General features: G+C 35.8%; 1 protein-coding gene across 4 annotated transcripts in view; it reads right to left on the bottom strand.

Moving 5' to 3' along the window:
• ELF1 (E74 like ETS transcription factor 1) overlaps positions 1-22,134 on the bottom strand; it is a 131,598-nt gene that overhangs the window by 68,367 nt on the left and 41,097 nt on the right. Inside the window, exon 1 of one of the 4 annotated variants that reach the window (XM_027873659.1) lies at positions 6,961-6,981. The exons of the other annotated variants lie outside the window; for them this stretch is intronic. The gene's annotated coding sequence lies outside the window, so the exon portion shown is untranslated. Of the gene's footprint in view, positions 1-6,960; positions 6,982-22,134 lie in introns of those variants that run through there. 4 annotated transcript variants of the gene reach the window in all.

The following is a 22,134-nucleotide window of genomic DNA, read 5'->3' as shown; positions in this document are numbered from 1 at the left end:
CTGACCATGGTAACACTGGTAAATAGTATGAAAGCTGAGATTTGACCATAGGTCATCTGATTTCACAGCCAGTGGTCTTTTACTACATTACCAATTATGAACTACTTTGAAAGCCAACTGGATGAGATTACATTTGTAGAAAAAACGAAACCATAGAAGGCTGTTTGGTTATGGGGTTGTTTTTTTGTTTTAGTTGGGTCTGATCTTCGGTTTTGTTTCCTAAAGTTTATGTTGTTTATGACTACAAAGGTCAAGACATGCTACATATTTATATTTAGTACATGTGTGATTTATCTCCTTACAAACAACTATTCAATCATTTTTGCTGCAAACCTTATTTCCATCCTCTTCACTTGATAATTTACCTGACAAAATAGGTAAACTATTTGATTGAGCTTTCAAGGGCCAATGTGTATACCACACTTGCCCCTTTAAATTTTTCTTCATTAGGTACTTATCCATTAAAGTCCTATTCTAGTGTCTCATATCAAGGCATAAAGATTATCCTGGGTTTTTCAAATTTAAGTCACAAAAGCCTAAGTTCTCTTTGCTAATATTTTACATTTTTGCATCTCTATTTACTACAGAAATTAGTCCATAATTTTCTTTCTGTTTTGGCTCTTCCTGGTTTAGGTATCAGCACCATATTTGTATCATAGAAAGAATTTCATAGGATTCCTTCTTCACCTATTTTTCCAAATAGTTTATATAGTATTGGCATTAATTGTTAACTTTAAATGTTTGGTAGAATTTCACTTGTGAATACATCTGGCCCTGGAGATTTCTTCTTGCAGAGTTTACTGATGACTTGTTCAATTTCTTATTCTGAAATGGGGTTAAGTATTTTATTTCCTCTTCTGTTAATCTGGGCAATTTATATTTTTGTAAGTATTCAAACACTTCACTAAGAAAGTCAGATTTACTGGCATACAGTTGGGCAAAATAGCTCCTAAGTATTGTTTTAATTTCCTCTTCATCAGTGGTGAATTCAACCTTTTCATTTTTTGATACTGGTAATTTAGTTTTCTTCTTTTTTCAATCAAATTGACCAAAGGTTTATCTATTTTATTGTTTTTGTTTTAAATAAAAGCAGCTCTTAATTTTGTTAGTTTAATAGTTCTCTTAATTTCACTTTTATTAATCTCTCCTTTGATTTTCAGAATTTCTAATTTGGTATTTAATTGGGGATTTTAAATTTGTTCGTTTTCTAAGTTTTTTAGTTACATGCTCAATTCACTGGTCTCCTCTTTCTCTATGTTATTCATATAAGCATTGAGAGATAAAAATTTCCCCTAAGAACTGCTTTGGCTGCATCCCATAAGTTCTGGTATGTTGTCTCATTACTGTCATTCTTTTGGATGAAGTTATTGATTGTTTCTATGATTTGCTGTTTGACCCATTCATTCTTTAGGATCAGAATAATTTATCTTTTCAAGGCCCTTTATTACATGTAATTTTTATTACATCACGATCTCAAAAGGATGCATTTAATATTACAGCAACTTATCATGAGGATAATACACTATAACCAGGTGGGAGTTATACCAGGAATGCAAGAATGGTCCAATATTAAGAAAACTATCAGTATAATTGACCATATCAATAACAAAATTAAAAGAAATCATATAATTATCTGAACAGATGCAGAAAAAGCTCTTGACAAAATACAGCAACCATTCCTGTTAAAAACACCAGATGGGGCAGCTAGGTGGCAGAGTGGATAGAGCACCGGCCTTGGAGTCGGGAGGACCTGAGTTCAAATCTGACCTCAGACACCTGACACTTACTAGCTGTGTGACCCTGGGCAAGTCACTTAAACCCATTGCCTAGCCAAAAAAAAAAAAAACCACACAACACTAGAGAGCATAGGAATAAATGGAGTTTTCCTTAAAATGATAAGTAGCATCTACCTAAAACCATCAGCAAGCATTATATGTCATGGGAACAAGCTAGAAGCATTTCCAGTAAGATCAGGGGTGAAACAAGGATGCCCAATATCACCACTATTATTCAATATTGTACTAGAAATGTTAGCTTTAGCAATAACAGAAGAAAAAGAAATTGAAGGAATTATAATAGGCAATAAAGAAACAAAGCTATCATCACTCTTTGCAGATGATATGATGGTATAATTAGAGAATCCAACAGAATCAACTAAAAAACCACTTGAAATAATTAACTTTAGCAAAGTTGCAGGATATAAAATAAACCCACATAAATCATCAGCATTTCTATATATTACTAATAAAGCTCAGCAGCAAGAGATAGAAAGAGAAATTCCATTTAAAGTAAGTGTAGACAAGAAAGTACAAATTCTAAGCAGTACTACAGGAAAGTCTGATGAACAGACCTGGTAGTGAACTGTATTTCTCCTGTCCAAGAAAGACTCACCTGCAAGTTAGTTGCAGGCAATAAATCTTTCAGCCACAGCAACACTAAGACTGTCTATTAAAATGACACAAAGGTTACTATTTGAATCAGTGAGGGAAATACTCATGGATTCTCTAAGTATTAAGCTACTTAGAGAACTGATTCCCAAGCCAGGGCATTTCATAATTTAAAAAATAAAAACACCGAGAGAATTAGAAATCTGGAATGGTAGGAGGACAATATTACAAACTCCAAATAAAGTATCACATTTCTTCCCTTCTCAATGGGCAGGGGAAAGGGTGCTGGGAGGGAGAAAATTTGGAACTGAAAATAAAAAAATAAACCCTACTGATAGGTTGTCAAAAAATTAGGAATCACTGCTACATGATGTTTCTTCAGCTGTCACTCAACATACAGAAGGTGCTTTGCTTATGTCAAGTAAAGAGTTTTGACACAAGGGAAATTTTAGAAGCTGGTAGACTGGCTATGTTCCAGGACTTCCATGTGTGATCTTGATGTTAAATATTTTGAAACTGTGACAGTGATTGAACTGTTGCAAGAAGCTAAATAAGATTTCTGTGAGAAAGTCAAAGCTCACTGCCTCTTAACGTCTGCTGATCAAGAGATATTTATATTGGTATAGAGAGTAGAACATTCAATCCAGGGAGGGCCATGTTTGTGAAAATTCTATTTGTCCTCAGATCATTCTGTTATTAAAAGAATATAGTTCTATTTTGTGGGTTTCCTTTATCTCTGAAAAGTATAAAATAAACTTGGCTTTAATAATTTAATGATATTAACTAAATTACCTTCAAGTAATTTATGCTAAGGACTTTTGAGGAATTTAGATAGACACAGACAATGTAACAAACATGAGTGCAATTAGATTTCCCTTATATCATTCTTAAAAAAAAAAGTGATACATCATTTCATTTTACATCCTGTAAATTTCCCATTCTATTCTTTTTCCCCTCCCCCTCCACCATGGAGCCATCCCATATTGCAAATTATTTTTAATAGAAAAAAAGAGATAGCAGAATAAAAAACAATGAAAAAGACCAATTAATACATTAAAAAAAATTTTAATATATGCAATGCTCCACAGCCATAGAATTTCTACCTCTGGAAAGGAATCCTGGGAGGATATCTCTTCTTTGGGACCATTCTTGTTTTAATTTTACACTATTCATTTTGTTTCTTTTCCAGTCACCATTCCTTCTATTTACATTACTGTAATCATTGTGTATATTGTTTTCCTAGCTCTGCAAAGAATTTTATTTTATTTTCTGCAAAGAATTTTACAACCACCTTCTCAACAGTACCAATAAAGTTAACTTTGCACACAAGTTTAAAAGGAAAAAAAGGTCATAAGGGAGATGTTTTCAGATGTTACAGGTAAACATATAGAGATTTATCTGATGAGACTAAGAAAAGACAATGTGACCTCTGGGCCACACGGATAGATTGGTAATGTTGAAGATGTAGCTGATTTCTGAAAAATACAGAGGTTTGAGAGCAAATAAGCGTTCAAAGGCAGAACAAGACAATAACCTATGAAAGCCAGGAACAGCTTAACAAAGTGAAGGGCAGGATCCAACATAAGGAGTGATAGGGAATTTAGTACATCATGAGGTTAATCTTCAGAGGGCTGCACAAAGTAAAGTAAAAGGACATGCCCTATCCAGCCACCCCTCCCCCCCCAAAAAAAGAAAAAAACTTTCATCCACTTTGAAATTTTGCCCAGGGCTAATTCCCAGGAAAAAGAGAAAAGCAACTCTTCCTGTACTAGCTCTTCCCTCCAGTAATCCATCAAGTCAACAAGGTTTTATTAAGTACTATGTGCCAGGCTCTGTGCTAAGCACTGGGGATACAAAGAATGATAAAAAGTAGCCTCTGTTCTCAGGAGTTCATGATCTAATAAGAGAGACAATAAATAACCATGTACAAACAAAATATATACATGATAAATTGGAGACAATCTCAAAGGGAAAACATTAAGGTTAAGGAGAATGGAGAAAAGTTTCTTGCAGAAGGTTGGACTTTAGATGGGACTTGAAGGAAGAAGAAATGAGAAAAGAGTGAAAATGTCCAGAGGTAAACAATAAGGCAGGCAGTGTCAATGGATCCCAGCAAGATATAAGAAGACTGGAAAGGCAGGAAGGGGCATTTGATCCAAAATTTATTGAGGAAGGGGGTGACATAGTAGACCTGAGCTTTAGGAAGGTCACTCTGATAGCTGAACAGAGGACGTACTGGCAAGAATGGGAAAAAGCAGGGAAATCAATCAGAAGGGTATTGCAAATAGTTCAGGTGTGAGGTGATAAGAGTCTGCACTAGGGTGATGGCAGTGTCAGAGGAAAGAAGGTGGTATGGACAGGAGAGATGTTAGGAAGTAGAATCAACAGGCCTTGACAATCGATCAGATACAAGAAGAAGGGTCAAGGGTGACTGGGAAATTGATGGCTACTTGATGGTAATGGGGAACTCAGGAAGGGTGGAGGGTTGAGGGAAAAGACAATAAGTTCAGTTTTGGACATGTCAAGTTTAATATGCCAATGAGGCATCAAGTTTGAAATGTCCAATAGCTAATTAGAGATACTGGAAGCTATCTCTAGACCAGAGACTAGAGGTCAAGAAAGGTTAGGGCTGAACAAACAAATCTGGGAATAATCTGCACAGAGATACATGTTGGGTTCAAAACACTTTAGGAGATTATAATAAGCTTTTATATTGTTTCTATAGGGAAATAGCTTCTGAGTAACAAAAAAGTAAACTTCAAACACGGAACATAATCTATTCCTATACTAGGGACCACCTATTTAACACACTCCCAACCCCAGGAGCATGGGGGGAGAGAGACATTCTTTGGGCATAGAGTTGAGAACACTTTTTATCCATGAAAACAAAAAATATTCTAACCGTAATAATGACATAATTCAATTTTATTCCTAAAAAGAACTAAAAATAGCAACACTGTTTGATGATCAACTCTGATAGACTTAACTCTTCTCAGCAACACAATAATCTAAGACAATTCCAAAAGACTAATGATTGGAAAATGCTATCCACATTCCAGAGAAAGAACTATAGAGTCTGAAGGCAGATAAAACATACTATTTTCTCTCTCCTTTTTTTTTTTTGCTTTTTCTGTCTCGTGGTTTTTCCCTTTTGTTCTGATTCTTCTTTCACAACATGACTAATGTGGAAATATGTTTAATATGATTGTACATGTATAGCCTATATATCAGATTGTTTTCCATCTTGGGGAGAGGGGAGGAAGAAGGGAGTAAAGAAAATTTGAAATTCTAAATCTTATAAAAGTGAATGTTGGAAACTATCTTTACATGTAATTGGAAAAAAAATACTATTAAGTGGAGAGAAAAAAAGAAAAAGGAAACTAATTCCTACTATTATCTATCCTGATCTTCAGCTTTTCCGTCCTCCTATAAAATCTTCATCATGTATTTTAGAACTCATTATATACCCTCTTATATTGTTTTTTAATTAAAATATAAGATCCTAGAATGTTTAAAGATCTGGAAAAGGATTTAATGATCATTTAGTACAACCTGGAGGCAAAATAAACAGTGTTCTCCCCAGGACTGTTTCCACTGAGACCCTAAATTACTTTAGAGCAGGAGACAGAATCTCACAATTCTTCTGCATCTCCCATGATGCCTGACATCAACTCATAGCAAGTGCCTAACAACAGCTTTAGAACTGAATTTAAATGTAACTCAAATAAAGATACGACTTTTAAAGAGTATCTTATATTAAATGTCTAGGATAATCAGAAGGTAAAATAACATTTTCCATTTCTTAACATTAAATCTACTCTTTTAAAGTAAGGTTGAAGTGTATTTGGCATAAAATATCAAGTTTTATTCTATAAAACAATTTACCTGTTCAAATTTCCTCATTAAAAGGTTAAATCCTGGTGTTATAAGAATCCTACGTTATAGAGGAGGGCACAAGTGAGTTGGAGATTTGAGAGCTTATATACAGGCAGTATGACAGGCATTAAGGTAGATTTCCTTGACCCATGTGGCACCACTCAAGTTTTTCATGAGACATCCTATACACAACATATAAAGCACAATTTCTGATGCTGAAATACAGAACATTTATGTAGGATCCCACATACCCTTCTATAAGAGCAATGAAATTATTTGATAGAAAACAATCACAGAAGTATATTACACTCTGAAATTGTACCAACTATTCCCATGCAGTATATAAAGAGCAGTATTTAACCAAAGTACAACCAGCAAAAAAAGAACTTTGTCAAACACTGGGTTCTCTTAATGAAGAACCCTAGTAAATATAATCACAAAAAATTCCAAATGGAAATATGATCTAATATAAAAGAACCATACCATAAACAAATTAGAGAAAGAAAGAAAAGGTATTTTTTACAATCAAAGTAAAGGAAGAAATGTTGACCAAACAATGGATAAATATCATTTTAGAAAGGTAACACACTGGCAAGAATGCCAGATTTAGAATCCAATCCAGCCTCAAAAATCACTCAACCTCTGTCTACCTCAGTTTCCTCAAATGTAAAATAGGGACGAAAATAACAGCACCTACCTCCTAGGGCTGTTGTGAGGATCAAATGAGATAATATTTGTAAAGCCCTTAATGTAGTACCTGGCACATTATAGGTGCTAATAAATGCTTTTTTTCCTTCCGTCCTCATAGGATCATAGATTTTAGAGCTGGAAGAGACCTAAGAAGCCAGAGAAAATGGAGAATTTTGAGTACATAAAAACTGCAAAACTTTTGCACAAGTAAAATCAATACAGTCAGAATTAAAAGGGAAAGCCAACCGGGGGGAAAAATCTTTGCAACAAATTTCTCTGATAAAAGTTGGATATTCCAGACATGTAAAGAATTGATTCAATGTAAAACCAAGAACCATTCTCCAATAAATGGTCAAAGGGCACAAAGAGGAGACAGGTTTCCAAAAAGTTATTAATAACTATATTTAAAAAATCAAGGGCCAGCTAGGTGGCGCAGTGGATAGAGCACTGGCTCTGGATTCAGGAGGACCGGAGTTCAAATCTGACCTCAGACACCTAACACTAGCTGTGTGACCCTGGGCAAGTCACTTAACCCCATTGCCTAACCAAAAAAAAAAAAAAAATTCAAGTAAGCAGAGCCAATTAAGTAATGTATATACTATGACTATAACAATGTAAATAGAAAGGCAAAACAACCAAAAGTGAATGCTGTGATGTAATAATAACCAAGAATGGCCGCAAAGAAAAGATATGAGAGGGCCTTCCTCCTTTTTCGCAGTAAGAGTGACTGACGGATTTGGAACACTACACATTCAATGTTAGGCTTTTCAATGTGTTGGTTGTTTATGCTGAACTTCTTTTTCCTTTATTTTTATTCTTTGTTATAATGGACTGCTCTCTGAAGGGAGAAGAGTTAACTGGAAAAGTTAAGTGATATAAAAACAAAACATATCAATATTTCTTTTTAATGCTCCAAGTCGTTAATAAAAGGAATGCAAATTAAAACAATTCTTAGCAAAAATAATAATGGGGTGGTGGTGGTGGTGTGTGTGTGTGTGTGTGTGTGTGTGCAGCAATATAGGAGGATAGGCACACTTATGTACTCTTGATAGAGCTGTCAATTGGCTCAACTACTCTAGAAAGCAATTTGGAACTATATCCCCAAAATTGTATAGCCTTCAGTCCAGTAACACCATTATTAGGCAAGTAGCCCAAATCAGTCAAAGACAGGGAAAAGATTCATGTACAAAATATTTATAACAGCATTCGTAGTTGTGGCAAAAGAACAGAAACATAAGATACCCATCCACGGAGGGAAGGTCTGAAGATTTTATTATATAAGAATAGGGTGTAATATTAAATCATAAGAAATTACATGATAACAACAACAACTAAAGTATAAATTCAGAAGTCTGGTAAAACTTATATGAACAGATGCAGAGGGAAGTGAGCAGAATCAGGAGAAAAATTTATACAATGACTACAAAAATAGTAGCTAAAAATCAAGGAACATTTTTCAGTGCTCAAGCCAACTCCCCAAGGCTATCAAGCTGAAGAGAAACTGCCAACCTACTGTGGTAAAGGGTTTTCTCATCTGAGAATATACATATCTCCTATTATAATGTAAAGGAAAATAACTTTTAAAGATCTGAAAACTCCAATCAATGCAGTTACCATAAGCTCTTGAAGAATGTATTCAGATAATCATAATGGAAAATATGAGTTCTGTTCCACAATTTAACACTGAAGAACACCTTCGTATTTTTATGGGAACTTTGTTTTAATAAAAAGTGTTATTTCCAAAATATTCTTTAATTCCCATGAAGTTTACTAATGATGCCCTACACTCACTGTACACTGATTTATTAGAAGAGCTGGATAACATGTCAAAAGAAAAAAAAAAAGTCAGCAATATCTACAAATGAGGTGGCAACCAAATAGTTTCCCAATGTTTATATATGTCAGAATAGAGAACAGCTTCTCCACATTCTAAGCCACATACTCCTTCTATATAAATCCAACTTTCTTGAATCAGAACGTGATACTTAGCATTTGGGGGAGGGAGGAGAGAGGGAAGGAGACTGGGTCTCCCATGGTCACCCATGCTGGAAGTGCTACCACATGGAACCAATTCCACTGTTGATCAGCAGGGAAGCTTCGGTCCATCTTGGGCCAATTTGCCTGCACCTCCCCCCACTACTCACCATATTAATGCCAGACATATTGCTGCTTTAGCCCTAGTGTGGGTCAGAACTCCAGAGCTCGATGTATCCATCAGCCTTAGCCTTCTCATTAGCAAGGACCATATCAGGATGACACTTAGCATTTAAAGAGCTGGTGTCAAGATTTTTAAATATCTTCAGTCCATTTTATCAGAGTAAGATTTTCATTAATTCAAAAACTTTTCTGTAACCCCCAACATGTGAAATTTTCTGCCTCCCCACTAAAGAAGGCCACCATTTGACACATATTTATAAATATATGTAAAACCACACTATGCACACTTCTATTGATCAGTTCTTTCCCTGGAGGTATAGAGCATCCAACCTATGAAATTTTAAAATTTTTTTTAAAATTTAAAAAAAATAAAAAAATAAAAATTATTTTCTACTCTGGCAATTTAAAGATACTTCACAAAAACAGGCAATAAAAGCAAAACAAAGATTTTTATAAGGTGATACTGAAAAATTAGTCTCCCTTACAGAAATTCAAGAACAACAAGTAGCTTTGTGCATCTGTGCTTCTGTTACCCCAATGGTGGTTTAACTGACAGGAAGCAGAAAGGAAGACAGAGCACACAAATGTCAAGTATTTCCTGCCCTCTCTACTACATCTTTGGATCTACTACATCACAGTCCATCAGTTTATGTGAGAAAGTCAGAAACAAAATATCACCACTTCATTGAATTAAGAAAAAAGTATTTCCCTGTTGGAGACCAAATTCAATATGAAAAAGAAACACTTGGCCTTTATTCCTACATTAACTTTATATCACATGCAGAAAAACTCTAAAAACCACAAGTACAAAATGAAGTTAACTATTCAAACTCTTAAAACTTTGTTAGGTCAATAAATATAGATACTTCTGTAATGTAATGAACCTATAGATCAAAGAACAGCCCTCCCAAACCTCAACCATTTATCAAGAGGTAGCTATCTCAAAGGTCAAAAATGCTCTCTTCAAACTGAGTGCAAATTGAGGATTACCTGGTCTAACTCTTTAGTTCAGGGGCTATTTTTATAATAATTCTCTTTAAATTCACTAGCCAATAAGCATTTCTAATTATCTGTGAGACATCTTCCACTCATGCATGTTGAAGCACCAACTATGCTCAAACGAATTTCACTCAAGAATTTACTCAAATTTAATCCTTATTTAAAATTTAAACCACAAATTAAAATGCCACCTTTCTTTCTGCCTCTCTCTTCCCTATCTCTCTAGTAATCACATGGACCCTAGGAATGTTTTACAACTCATTATGGTCTTTTATTTAGTTGTCGCAAGATATTTTTTTTCCTTCTTTTATCAAACCCTGTCAATCTTCTCCATCCTCAGACAAATTTAATAAGGGCCTTTGCCCTTTTAACACCTATTTACCTACCTCTGAGCATAACATTATGTCCAGTACAGGCTAAAAGATATCATAAATATTAATAATTAAGTGGCCTGAAATAGCTAACCTTTGTCATAAAACATTAACCTATTCAAATGTACAAAAATATTCACAGCAGCTCTCTTTGTGGTGGCAAAGAAGTGGAAATTGAAAGGATGCCCATCAATTGGGGAATGGCTGAACAAGTTGTGGTATATGAATGTAATGGAATACTATTGTGCTATAAGAAATGATGAACAGGCTGACTTCAGAAAAACCTAGAAAGACTTGTATAGTCTGATGCTGAGTGAAGTGAGCAGAACCAAGAAAACGTTGTACACAATAACAGGCATGGTGTGCAATGACTAATATTGATAAACTTAATCCTTCCCAGCAATACAAGGATCTAAAATACCTACAAAGGCCTCATGATGGAAAAAGCTATCCACATCCAAAGAAAGAACTATGGAATCTGAATGCAGATTGAAGCATACTATTTGCTATTTTTTTCTCTCTTCTGTTGAGAGTTTTGTTTCCTCTTTTTGGTAGTTCCTCCTATTGGTTTTAATTTTTACTTACAACCTCACTAATCTGAAAATATGTTTAATAAGAATGTATAAATCTATCCTATATCAGATTGTGCACCGTCTTGAGGAGGGTGGTGGAGAGGAAGGGGGAGAAAAATTTTAAACTCAAAAGCATATGGATTTTATAACCAGTCTCTCTGATAAGGGCCTCATTTCTAAAATATACAGAGAATTAAGTCAAATTTATAAGAATACAAGTCATTCACCAATTGATAAATGGTCAAAGGATATGAACAGGTAGTTCTCAGATGAAGAAATTAAAGCCATCTATAGTCATATGAAAAAATGCTCTAAATCACTATTGATTAGAGAAATGCAAATCAAAACAACTATGAGGTACCACATCACACCTATCAGATTGGCCAACATGACAAAACAGGAAAATGATAAATGTTGGAGAAGATGTGGGAAAATTGGAACACTACTGCATTGTTGGTGGAGTTGTGAAATGATCCAACCATTTTGGAGAGCAATTTGGAACTATGCCCAAAGGGCTATAAAAATGTGCATACCCTTTGACCCAGCAATAGCACTTCTAGGGCTATATCCCAGAGAAACCATACAAATGGAAAAAGGACCCACATATATAAAAATATTCCTAGCAGCTCTTTTTGTGGGGGTAAAGAATTGGAAATTGAGAGGATGCCCATCAACTGGGGAATGGCTGAGCAAGTTGTGGTATATGAATGTAATGGAATACTATTGTACTATAAGAAATGATGAACAGGACTTCAGAAAAACCTGGAAAGACTTGTATGGTCTGATGCTGAGTGAAATGAGCAGAACCAAGAGAACGTTGTACACAATAACAGCCACATTGTGCAATGACTAATATTGATAAACTTAACCCTTTCCAGCAATTCAGGGATCTAAGACATCTACAAAGGCCTCGTGATAGAAAATGCTATCCACATCCAAAGAACTATGGAATCTGAATGCAGATCGAAGCATACTACTTGCTATTTTTTTTCCTCTTCTGTTGAGTTTTGTTTCCTCTTTCTGGTGGTTCCTCCTATTGGTTCTAATTTTTACTTACAACATCACTAATCTGAAAATGTTTAATAAGAATTTGTGTGTGTGTGTGTATATATATATAGCCTACATCAGATTGTGTGCCATCTTGGGAGGGTGGTGGGGAGGAAGGGGGAGAAAAATTTTACACTCAAAAGCATATGGAACTGATTGTTGATAAATCAAAATAAATTTAAAAAAAGATTAACCTATTCAAATGATTCTTAAAAATGTAAATATAAATCTAATATGGAAATAAATCCCATGCTATATTAATTGAAATACATTAGTCGATTCTTCCTTCTATCCAGAGAATTCTATTTGTCTGATTAATTGGTGGGATGTAAGAGTTGGGGAATTTTTTTAGATGATTACCTTCCTCCTATCTCTAACATTTTATACCATCACAATGGTGAGAAAAGTACCAGAGCAGTTATAAAAAACAGTTTATGGACTATCTGAATAATTAGCCAAATGTGGGAACAAAGCAGCATTTGGCTATTATGTTCTAGTAGGAGAGCAGGAGGCATGATGCTTCTTTCCTATCAAACTCAGTTAAACTTCATTCTAATAAAAAGGAATGCAGAGCAATTTTCCATTTATATAAGCTGGATCTTGATACATTGACTGGTTGAGCTAAAATTTTCCCCCTTTCTCTTTACTTCTATATTACAAGTAAGGAGTATTTATCTAACATTTTTTGTGTCACGGGCTGGTGAAGCCTATAGACCCCTTCCTCAAGTCAAGTCAACAAGTACTTATTAAGTGCTTGCTATGTTTCCAGCACGGGGAACCATCTGCCTTGAGGCCACCTGTGGACTTCTAGGTCCTTGGGGGCAGCCTTTTGACTGAGTCCAAGTTTTATAGAACAAATCCTTTTATTAAAGGGATTTGTTCTGTGAAGTCTGGAGTCAGTCAAAGGGCAGAACTTGAGAGCCTCGAGGCTGCAGGGTGGTTCTCCACCCTGGGTTCCAGGCCCTATGATAAGTGCTGGATGCCCCTTCTCAGAGCACAGTTTATAAATGCATAAAATAAAATACATAAAATTAAAAAGGAAACTAATTATATTGAAACAGTTATCAAAATATTTTAAAAGGTTAACCTCTGTCATAAAGTCTGGCTCTCTGGAAAAGAGGAGGGTATGGATACAGGACAAACTGTACGTAATGTAAAAACAAAAGGAAATAATAAAAAAATTTTTTAAGAAACTAAAGTTAGACAAATCTCTCACAAAGTGGTGGCCAAGTCACTAACAGTTTTCTTCATCCTATCTGAACTTCCCTTTCTTCAGCTGCCCATTTCACTAAAGGTCTATAGGTAATCACACCGAAAGAAGCAGTTTCACTTTCTTTGAGAAACAATAACTGAACAAATGCACATGCAATTTCCTAATATAAGAAAGATACCCTTAAATAACTGACTAGGCTACTTGCACATAGAGGTTAACAGAACCTTACCTTACCTCATTAACTTACTTCATACAGCCCTAAAGCAATCAACATCTACATACAGTGATTTTTAATTTTCTATATTCTACTAGTTCAAGCAATCAGAGATTAGAATACGTAATTTGTTTTTCCCCCAATTTAACCAATATTTACTAAGCACCTACTATATACTCTACACACTTCATTATTTCAGCTTTGGCATCTCACTTATCTCTACAATTAAAATATAGCTTTGGTTTTTCAGCTTCCTTTTTAATAGCTAACAATAATTTTCTTGCATTTCTTTAGACTTTGTATAAAGGTCAACCAAACAATTACAATGTCAAGTCATTTTTAAAGTTTTTTAATTAACTTTTAATTTTGACTACTTTGGTTCACAAAACTATTGTTTTTCAGTGCTCAAAATATAATCAATAGAAACCCCTAAGGTCTGCTTTCAATTTACAAGAAAACAGGACAAACTTAATGAATAAGGCAACCAATTAAATCCCTTTACCTTTAAAGATAAATTTTTAGAAATGCACAGAATCAATATATGACCAAGTCAAAACTAATTGATATTCACAGACAAGGCTAATTAGGAATTTCTGATTGAAATCTCATCAAAGGTAGCCTAGAGGTCATGCACATTTCCGAATTCACTGACAAAATCAAAAAGCAAAACATTACTGGAAATCTAACAAAAGGTTATCAATATAAATGTATTTACTGGCTTTCCAATAGTTAACTTCCAAAAGCAGAGAATAAATGGAAAAAAGGCAAACCCAAAATCTCACAATTGTATTTGTACACTAATCAGATCTGGAAAGGATGTCAGAGATTGTGTAGGTTCAGCCTCCTTCACCTGAATAAGCTTGAAACCAAAATGCATGAGGGTGCTTGCCCAAAATCTCACACACACACACACACACACACACACACACACACACACACAAAAGCAGTAACAGAGTTGGGTCTAGACCCTACAGCTTCAACCTCCTAGTTCCCAAAGCTACTGTGATCTCCCTCGTGTAAAGAAGATGATACAAACCCCTATTCCCCAAACCCCACAATTTTCCTATCGTCTGGAACATCAAAATAACTCATATTTATATTGTGCTTCAAAGTTCACAAAAACCTGGTGGGGTAGGTAGTGTGAGTTGTTATTCTGTAAAGCTGAGAAAACTGAGACAAAGAAGCTAAATAACTATCCATGATCACAAAAGCTAATACACGTCTCAAGCAAGATTTGTGCTCAAAGCCCAGCATTCTGCTCATTTACTTGGCCACAGTGATGCTGCCTTTGCTCTCAAGGGGCTTATAATCTAATTAGAGACACCACTAGTGCATGTGCAATAATCATTTGCAACAAAAAGCAAGTGTATATATGATAGTACAACAGGCAATATAAAGTATCAAATTTGAAAATTCTTTTAATAGATTTAAAATAGGAATAATGTCTTAACTGATAAGATGGATATGAGGATATCTATATGCTTCTAAACAAACAGCAGCCCTTTGAAAATTACAATGTACACACACACACACACTCACAGCACTTCCTAATCTTTCATAGTGCCATATAATGCCTTACACACAATAATATTTAACAATAAGTTTAGAAAATTATTTTCCCTACCTAAAAAAAGTGCTAAATGAAAAAGGGCTCAGAATTACGCGTAAACTAAATATAGCAGACATGATGGCACACAAAGAATAAACCTAAGAATACATTGCAATACTCTTTTTGCTGAGTGTCGATAATAAAGTGTCAGCTGGGAAGACTTAAATCCTGTAACTTCACACAAAAACAAAAAAATCCAGCAAAGACTTCCCCCTCCTCTATCTCCTTAACCTGAAGTCTAGATCTGAACACATGAGCATAATTAGACTCATCCAGCTTGACCTTTTCCATATTGTCAGGAAAACTAATTTTAAAAAACAAAAACAAAAAAACCCCACCACTGATTTTGATAACTGAGTGCTTACTACTTAAATGTGAATAGCTCATCTTGAAATATGACTTTATTAGGACTAACCTGAGCAACAGTGAACCAGTAACTCTAAATTGATGAGAGCGTCAGATTTCTAGTCCTATTCAAATTTCAGTATTCCTAGTCTACTAGACCAAACTACCCAGAGATAATCTTGTTTTAAGGAGAGGATGATCAAATTGACTATGTGGCTATATTTAACTTTCATTTGCTAAAAGGTTAGACTAGAATCGTCATTTATTTGTTGGGATATTTTTTAATGCCATGCAAATGCTATGCCCATACCACATTTGCAAAGAATTTCCTGGAGAGACTTCAAGTAAGGGGGAAAAGAGATCACAAAGGAAATGTTTGCCAATTTTAAAGCAAAAATGCCAGGAAAAGTAAATACTATTATGCCCAAATTATATCCTTAACTTTTTTATTATTAATCATTTTTATTAAATGATCAATGTTTTTCAAAACTGTGGTTCATTGTTAAGGGGAAAGGGAAGAACATTTGAGAATTTCTTTTTAGTAATTAATCAAACTAAAAAGTATACTGCTTCTTCCTAACTGAAGCAGATATAAAAGCTACAGCTCCCAAACCAACTACGAGAAAAAAAAATCTAAAATGCACACATCTATTTTAAAACCACTACCACGCTAAGTCGATAACATATCTTGGCAAAAAAGTCTTTTTCTTAAGACTATTGTTAAGATGATGAGTGGACTCCCTTGTCTTCTAATAGGAAAACATGAATAGTGAGTGGTCCCACCGGATCCGTAGGCTTGGATAGGTTAGGCCTAAATTTCTGGAAGGAAATCCAAATGAGATCACGGATACATTTAACTCATATCAAGGCTTTCTAAGTATTTGTTGTTGTTTTTGTTGTTCTGGAGTTTTCTTGGCAGAGATACTAGAATGGTTTGCCATTTCCTTCTCCAGCTTTTTTTACACTGAGGAATTTTACATTTTACAGATGAGGAAACTAAGGCTAAGTTATTTACCCAGGGTTATACAAGTAGTAAGTGCTTGAAGCCAAATTTGAACTAAGGACTTCCTGCCTCCAGCCCCAGTGCTCTATCCACTTTGCCCCCTAGAAGCCTTTTAGAGTGGGTATTCAAAATTCAAGCGGTCTAACAGCCTCGCCAAAAGAACAGAGAACAGGAAGTAGGCTTCCGAAGACCAGTGTTTAGTAAAAAACTTTTTTTTCCACAAGAAGACAACAAAATTATAATAAAAAAAAATATTGGACAAGAAAGTCAGGAGTTCTGGAATTCTAGCTGTTGTGCTGCTACTATGACAGAACTAGTCAATTAACTCCTTAATGCTTCCATTTACTCATCAGTAAATGAAGAGCATGATTTCTCTAAGATCCTTCCAAATTAATTACTTTAAAAAAAAATTTTTTTTTTTTGCCATTAAGCGTCCTACACCCCTTTAGAACAGAATCACTATCTAGAAATAGCAAACACCTTTATCTGTTTCTTAAGGGAGACTTCTAATGGGAAAAAACCCCAATTCAGCTAGTTTGAGTTACTCTAAATAAAATGCTTAAATTTTAATTCAGCCTAATTTATATACTGACTTCCTTACTCAAAGTAGGCCGAATCAACACACTTTAAATCACTTACTTTTTGATCACTAAAATATTAAGCTGAAAACAATACTCCTAAGACCCATGGATCAGAAATATAGAGCCTAGAAGGGACAAAAGGCATCATGCCCAACCCCTTCATTTTGCAGATAAGGAAACTGAGGGTCAGAAATGTTGACATGTCCAAGGCAATACAAGCAATGGCAAGGGATGAGATTTGAACCTAGGTCCTCTGACTACAGTGGTAAAGAGCACAATAGTTTTCTTTTTCCTGTACTGCCTCCCAAGACCTATCACCAAGACCTATCAATCAATCAACAAATATTTATTAACTATTAACTATTATATATTATATTGTTATATTATTATATTATATTATATTAACTATAATATATTATATTATATATTAACTATGTTAATATTTATTAACATGTCCAGAGTACGTCAATATAACCAGAATAAATGAATGTCCCCCATGCTTTGAATGTTCTCAGATCAAATTATACCTTCTGCACGAGGCCTTTGGCTCAAAGTGCCCTCCTCCCACATGTGGTAGCATCTTCGGTGTGCCCATGAGAAACTAAACTTCTGGGCATTGTTTTTACTTTTCTCAGTATCCTTGACCCTTGACCCTTGGTGGAGGGCCAGAAGAGCATAAAGCTTATGAATGGAGGAGCATTTGATGAGTCATTCCCTTCATTAAACAACTATGCAACTGGGGAGAAGGAGGTTTTGCTCTCAAGTAGCTTACAGTCCAATGACTATTGGGGGGGGGGGGGGAATGGAGAGAGACCCAGAAATAATTTAACCCAAGGAACAATAAGGAGACATTTAAGTAGGGTAGTGATTGGTGTGCAAAGGCAGGCTCAGAGATGGCTTCGGGGAGCAAGTGTCAAGAATAGAGGAACTCACTCCGGATAGAGGATGTACACCATCAAAGTAAAAGGAATGGAGAGGAAAGAAGGCAGAACATGAAAGAGTAATTTGGTTCAGAGGCAGAACACAGAAAGTTTAGGCATGCAAGGGGCACCAGCACCCTAACTGATCACCTTGCTTCTCCAACTGACCAACCCTTCATATTATTGCCAGAACAAAGTACCATTTCCAGTCAAAAACCTTGGTTATTCCACTACTGTCTACTTAACTATAAACTCCTGACTGGAAGATACAAGAGTGCTTTGCAGTGTTCACACACATGGAGTTTGGAGACTTTATTTTAAATCAGATGTTTTTAATAGAATACATGTTTCCAAAAAAATTTTACATAAAACCAAAGAAAAAATCAAACTAGTTATTCCCAAACTGCAGAAAACTGCTGTAAATTCAAGAATATATGCTCTGATATACTGGAAAGTTCAGCATTAAACACATACCAAAATATGACCTAATCACAAATTTACAAGTATAGCCAACCATGTAACAAAACTTAGGAATTCCCTAAGATCAGAATTAAAGTAGCATAAATTCCAAAGAAACAGGAACCTCTAAAACTTATATGGACTGAGTGATGAAAAGTGAAGTAAAGAAGAACCAGGAAAATAACACTAAAATTATGCCAAATCTTGTATGGTGGTAATGGCCAATCTTGGCCTGGAGAAGAGAAATATATTTCCCTTCTTTCTTTGGAGAAGTATGGACCTATAGATAAAGAACATTGCATACTGTCAGACCTAGTCATGTCACTTGATTTTACTTAGTTGTTTTTATTTGTTACAAGGGAAACTTCTTGGGATGAGGGATTTATTTGGAAATAATTTGTGAAAACAAATGTCACCAACAAAACCCCTTTTTTAAAAAGAGAAGAAAAAAATAAAAATTAAAGAGAAGAAACAGGATTTCCAATTTTTTTTTTTAAAATAACTTAAGGATCTAGGACAGAGGCAGCTAGATAGCACAGAAGATAGAGTGCCAGACCTGAGTTCAAATCCATTTTCAGACACTGCTGTGTGGCCCTGAAAAGGTCAATTAACCTCTTTGCCTCAGTTTCCTCAGCTGTAAATGGTGAGAATAATCCCTTCTCCAGGACTGCTTCAAGGATCAAATGAGATAATATTTGTAAAAACATTTAGCACAGTTCCTGGCACATCATAGGGGCTACATAAATTCTTATTTCCTTTCCTCACCCTTCCCTCCCTTTCTATGCTCTTGCACCTGTTCCCATTAACAGATGGAATTCACATCTCATCTCCCCCTTCCATGGCATATTACAGCCAAGGGATACAGGATAATCAAGGATAATAAGCCCTAATGAAAAGTCTAAAGATAATCAATTCTAAATTCTAAATTCTAAAAGTCTAAAGATGATAATCAATTCAACAACAGACCCAGGACTACTTTGTATCACTGATATTAAGTTGGGCCTCTATAAATTAAAAAGTAAACATTTCAGATCTTTGTATTATGTGTACATCTCATTTAAGATGGGAGTAATAGCTATATGAAGGATCCATTGGCCCAACTAGCAAAGCATAGAGGAAAAAGTACTAGATGGGGAATCAGGAGACCTGAGTTCTAGGCTCAGCTCTGTTACTAATCGGCTTGTTGTGTGGCCTGGGCCAAGTTATTTCACTACTCTGAGTTTCAATTTCTTCCTATTAGAAACGAGAGGACTGATTAGATAACCTTCAAGGTCTGTTCCAGTTCTAAAATTCAAGAAGTCTAATGCTAGTAAAAATGCAAAAAGATAAAAAATAAGTAAATAGTCACCAGAACATACTTTGAATATACAACTATTATGCCACGGCATGTGTCAGCGATATTAATGGGTCCAGGGCACTCTGGGCAGGAAAGTATCTTTACTGGTCAGCTCAGAAGGCCAATAACAAGTAGACTAGCTATAAAACTTATCCGACAGGTCTTCCAAGACAAACAAAATGAAAAGAGAACAAAGACACCCACAAACAGCAAGTTGTGACCAGCAAATTCTCATAATTTCCAAAAGATTATGTCCAGGAATCATGACCTCAATTCAGAATCTCTTCTCCTTTTCCCCTCCCATTAACAAGACAAGCAGCATAGGTTTCACGGGTTTTTGTTGATGACTAGGAATCTTATCGATTCAAAAAAATCACTGTTGATTTAATGGCCAACACTCAAAATAGATCTGTAACAATCCATTTTTAATGGTCTTTGCTTATATCCATGCCATTAAGGGTAGCGATTACTCTTGTAATAGAAGCCTCCAGATCAACCCCATTTGACTTGGATAATTGAAAAGCAGGAGTGGTTCAGAGACATAGTCCCTCCCTGTGCGGATCAGCCACAGATTCTTGGACAGTCAGGGACTGACTATTCCAATAACACACAACTGACGGAAACAACTGATATTGGCTTTCTAGCAATGCAGTTTGTTGGCTCTCTTCCCATTTCCCATTAAGTAAGGGCACAGTGTTCAGCATGGCTGTGGAAAAGATACAGAACCAGTGAGGCATGCCAGATGTCCCAAACCACAAGGGCCATGGACCAGCATAAAAGCTATACAGATCATATCAGGGCATCAGTTGGGCAAAGAAACTTTCCCTCTCCCATTCACATAACAAAAGGAATACGGCAAAAAAAAAAGGTGTACATTATCTAGACAGCAGTGTTAAGAAGGGTTTCCCCAGCCTCTTAAGGAATGCCTTAAGGCAGAATGGAGATTATTTTGTCTTGCAGAATCTAGTGGCCTAAAAATGAAGTGTTTGGCTAGGTAGCACAGTAAACCAAGAACCTCCCTCCCCCAACACCTGAGTTCAAATGTGGCCTCAGACACTTACTAGCTGTGTGACCCAGGGCAAGTCACTTAACCCTGTTTACCTCAGTTTTCTCATCGGTAAAAACGAGGAGGTTGAACCAGATGGCCTTTGGGGTTGTTTTTTTTTGCAGTTTTGGAGCTCTATGATCCTAAACTGTTCCAGTTACACCCCTAACACTGGTTGGCGAGTTGGTCATCAGGGTGGGCAAAGCGCTTCACTGCTGTCTCTTATCGCCCTTTGAAATGCTAAACTAATTCATTCCTTTTCAACTGTTCTTTATACTTAACTTTCAGAGGCTCAGTTTACCAAAGTGTGGAAATTCTCTGGGCTACAAGGGGCCATAGTGATGAAGCCCAGAGAACCAGTTTCTCTGAGGTTCACTAGCCTCTGATCTCAGGCACATTAGGAAGTCAAGAGCAATACAATTTAAAAAAATTAAACTGGAAGGGGCAGAACAGAGTACCCAAGATTTCAATTTATTTAGTTCTGAAAAGGATGGCCATCATGGCATAGAAGATGGTTAACTGGCTTCAGTCAATCAATCAACTAACATTTATTAAGCTCTAACCTTGTGTAAAACACTGAGTTGGGCACTGGGAATACATAAGCAAAAGGAGTCCTTGCCCTCAAGAAGCTCACATTTACATTCTAAGGGAGGAGACAACATGTACATTAATAGGCACATATAAGATACATACAAAGTATTTGGGAGGTAATTCAGAGGGGAAGGCATTCACAGCTGAGGGGGGCAGCACAAGGCCTTCTGGCAAAAGATAGAATCAGAGTTAAGGCTTGAACAGGGATTCTAGTAAGCTGATAGGAGTTCAGCAAACATTCCAGATATGGGGCACAGTCAATGAATGCAAAGACATTGAGATGGAGATATGGTGCACTCCATTCAGAGTGAAGAGTTGCAAAGTAGGCTAATATGGCTGCCCCCGCTACCCCCAAGAGCCTGGAAAGGTAGGAAAGGATAGACCTTTGAAAGTCCAAGTACACAGTAACAGCCACAATGTGTGATGACTAACTTTGATAGACTCATCTCTTCTTAGCAATGCAAGGATCCAAAACTCATGATGGAAAACGCTATCCATACCCAGAAAAAGAACTATGGAGTCTGAATGCACATCTAATCATATTATTTGCGCTCTCTTTTTCTTTGTTTCTTCTTTCTCATGGTTTCTCTCATTGGCTTCAATTCTTCACTACAACATGACTGATGTGAAAATATGTTTAATGTGAATGTATAAGTAGAGCCTATATCAAATTGTACGCCATTTTGGGGTGAGGGGAGGGGAGGGATGGGGAGAAAATT

This window comes from Vombatus ursinus, unplaced genomic scaffold (genome assembly GCF_900497805.2).
Source record: "Vombatus ursinus unplaced genomic scaffold, bare-nosed wombat genome assembly UNPS02014802.1, whole genome shotgun sequence".
NCBI lineage: Eukaryota > Metazoa > Chordata > Mammalia > Diprotodontia > Vombatidae > Vombatus > Vombatus ursinus.
This window is presented reverse-complemented; position numbering and strand designations above follow the sequence as displayed.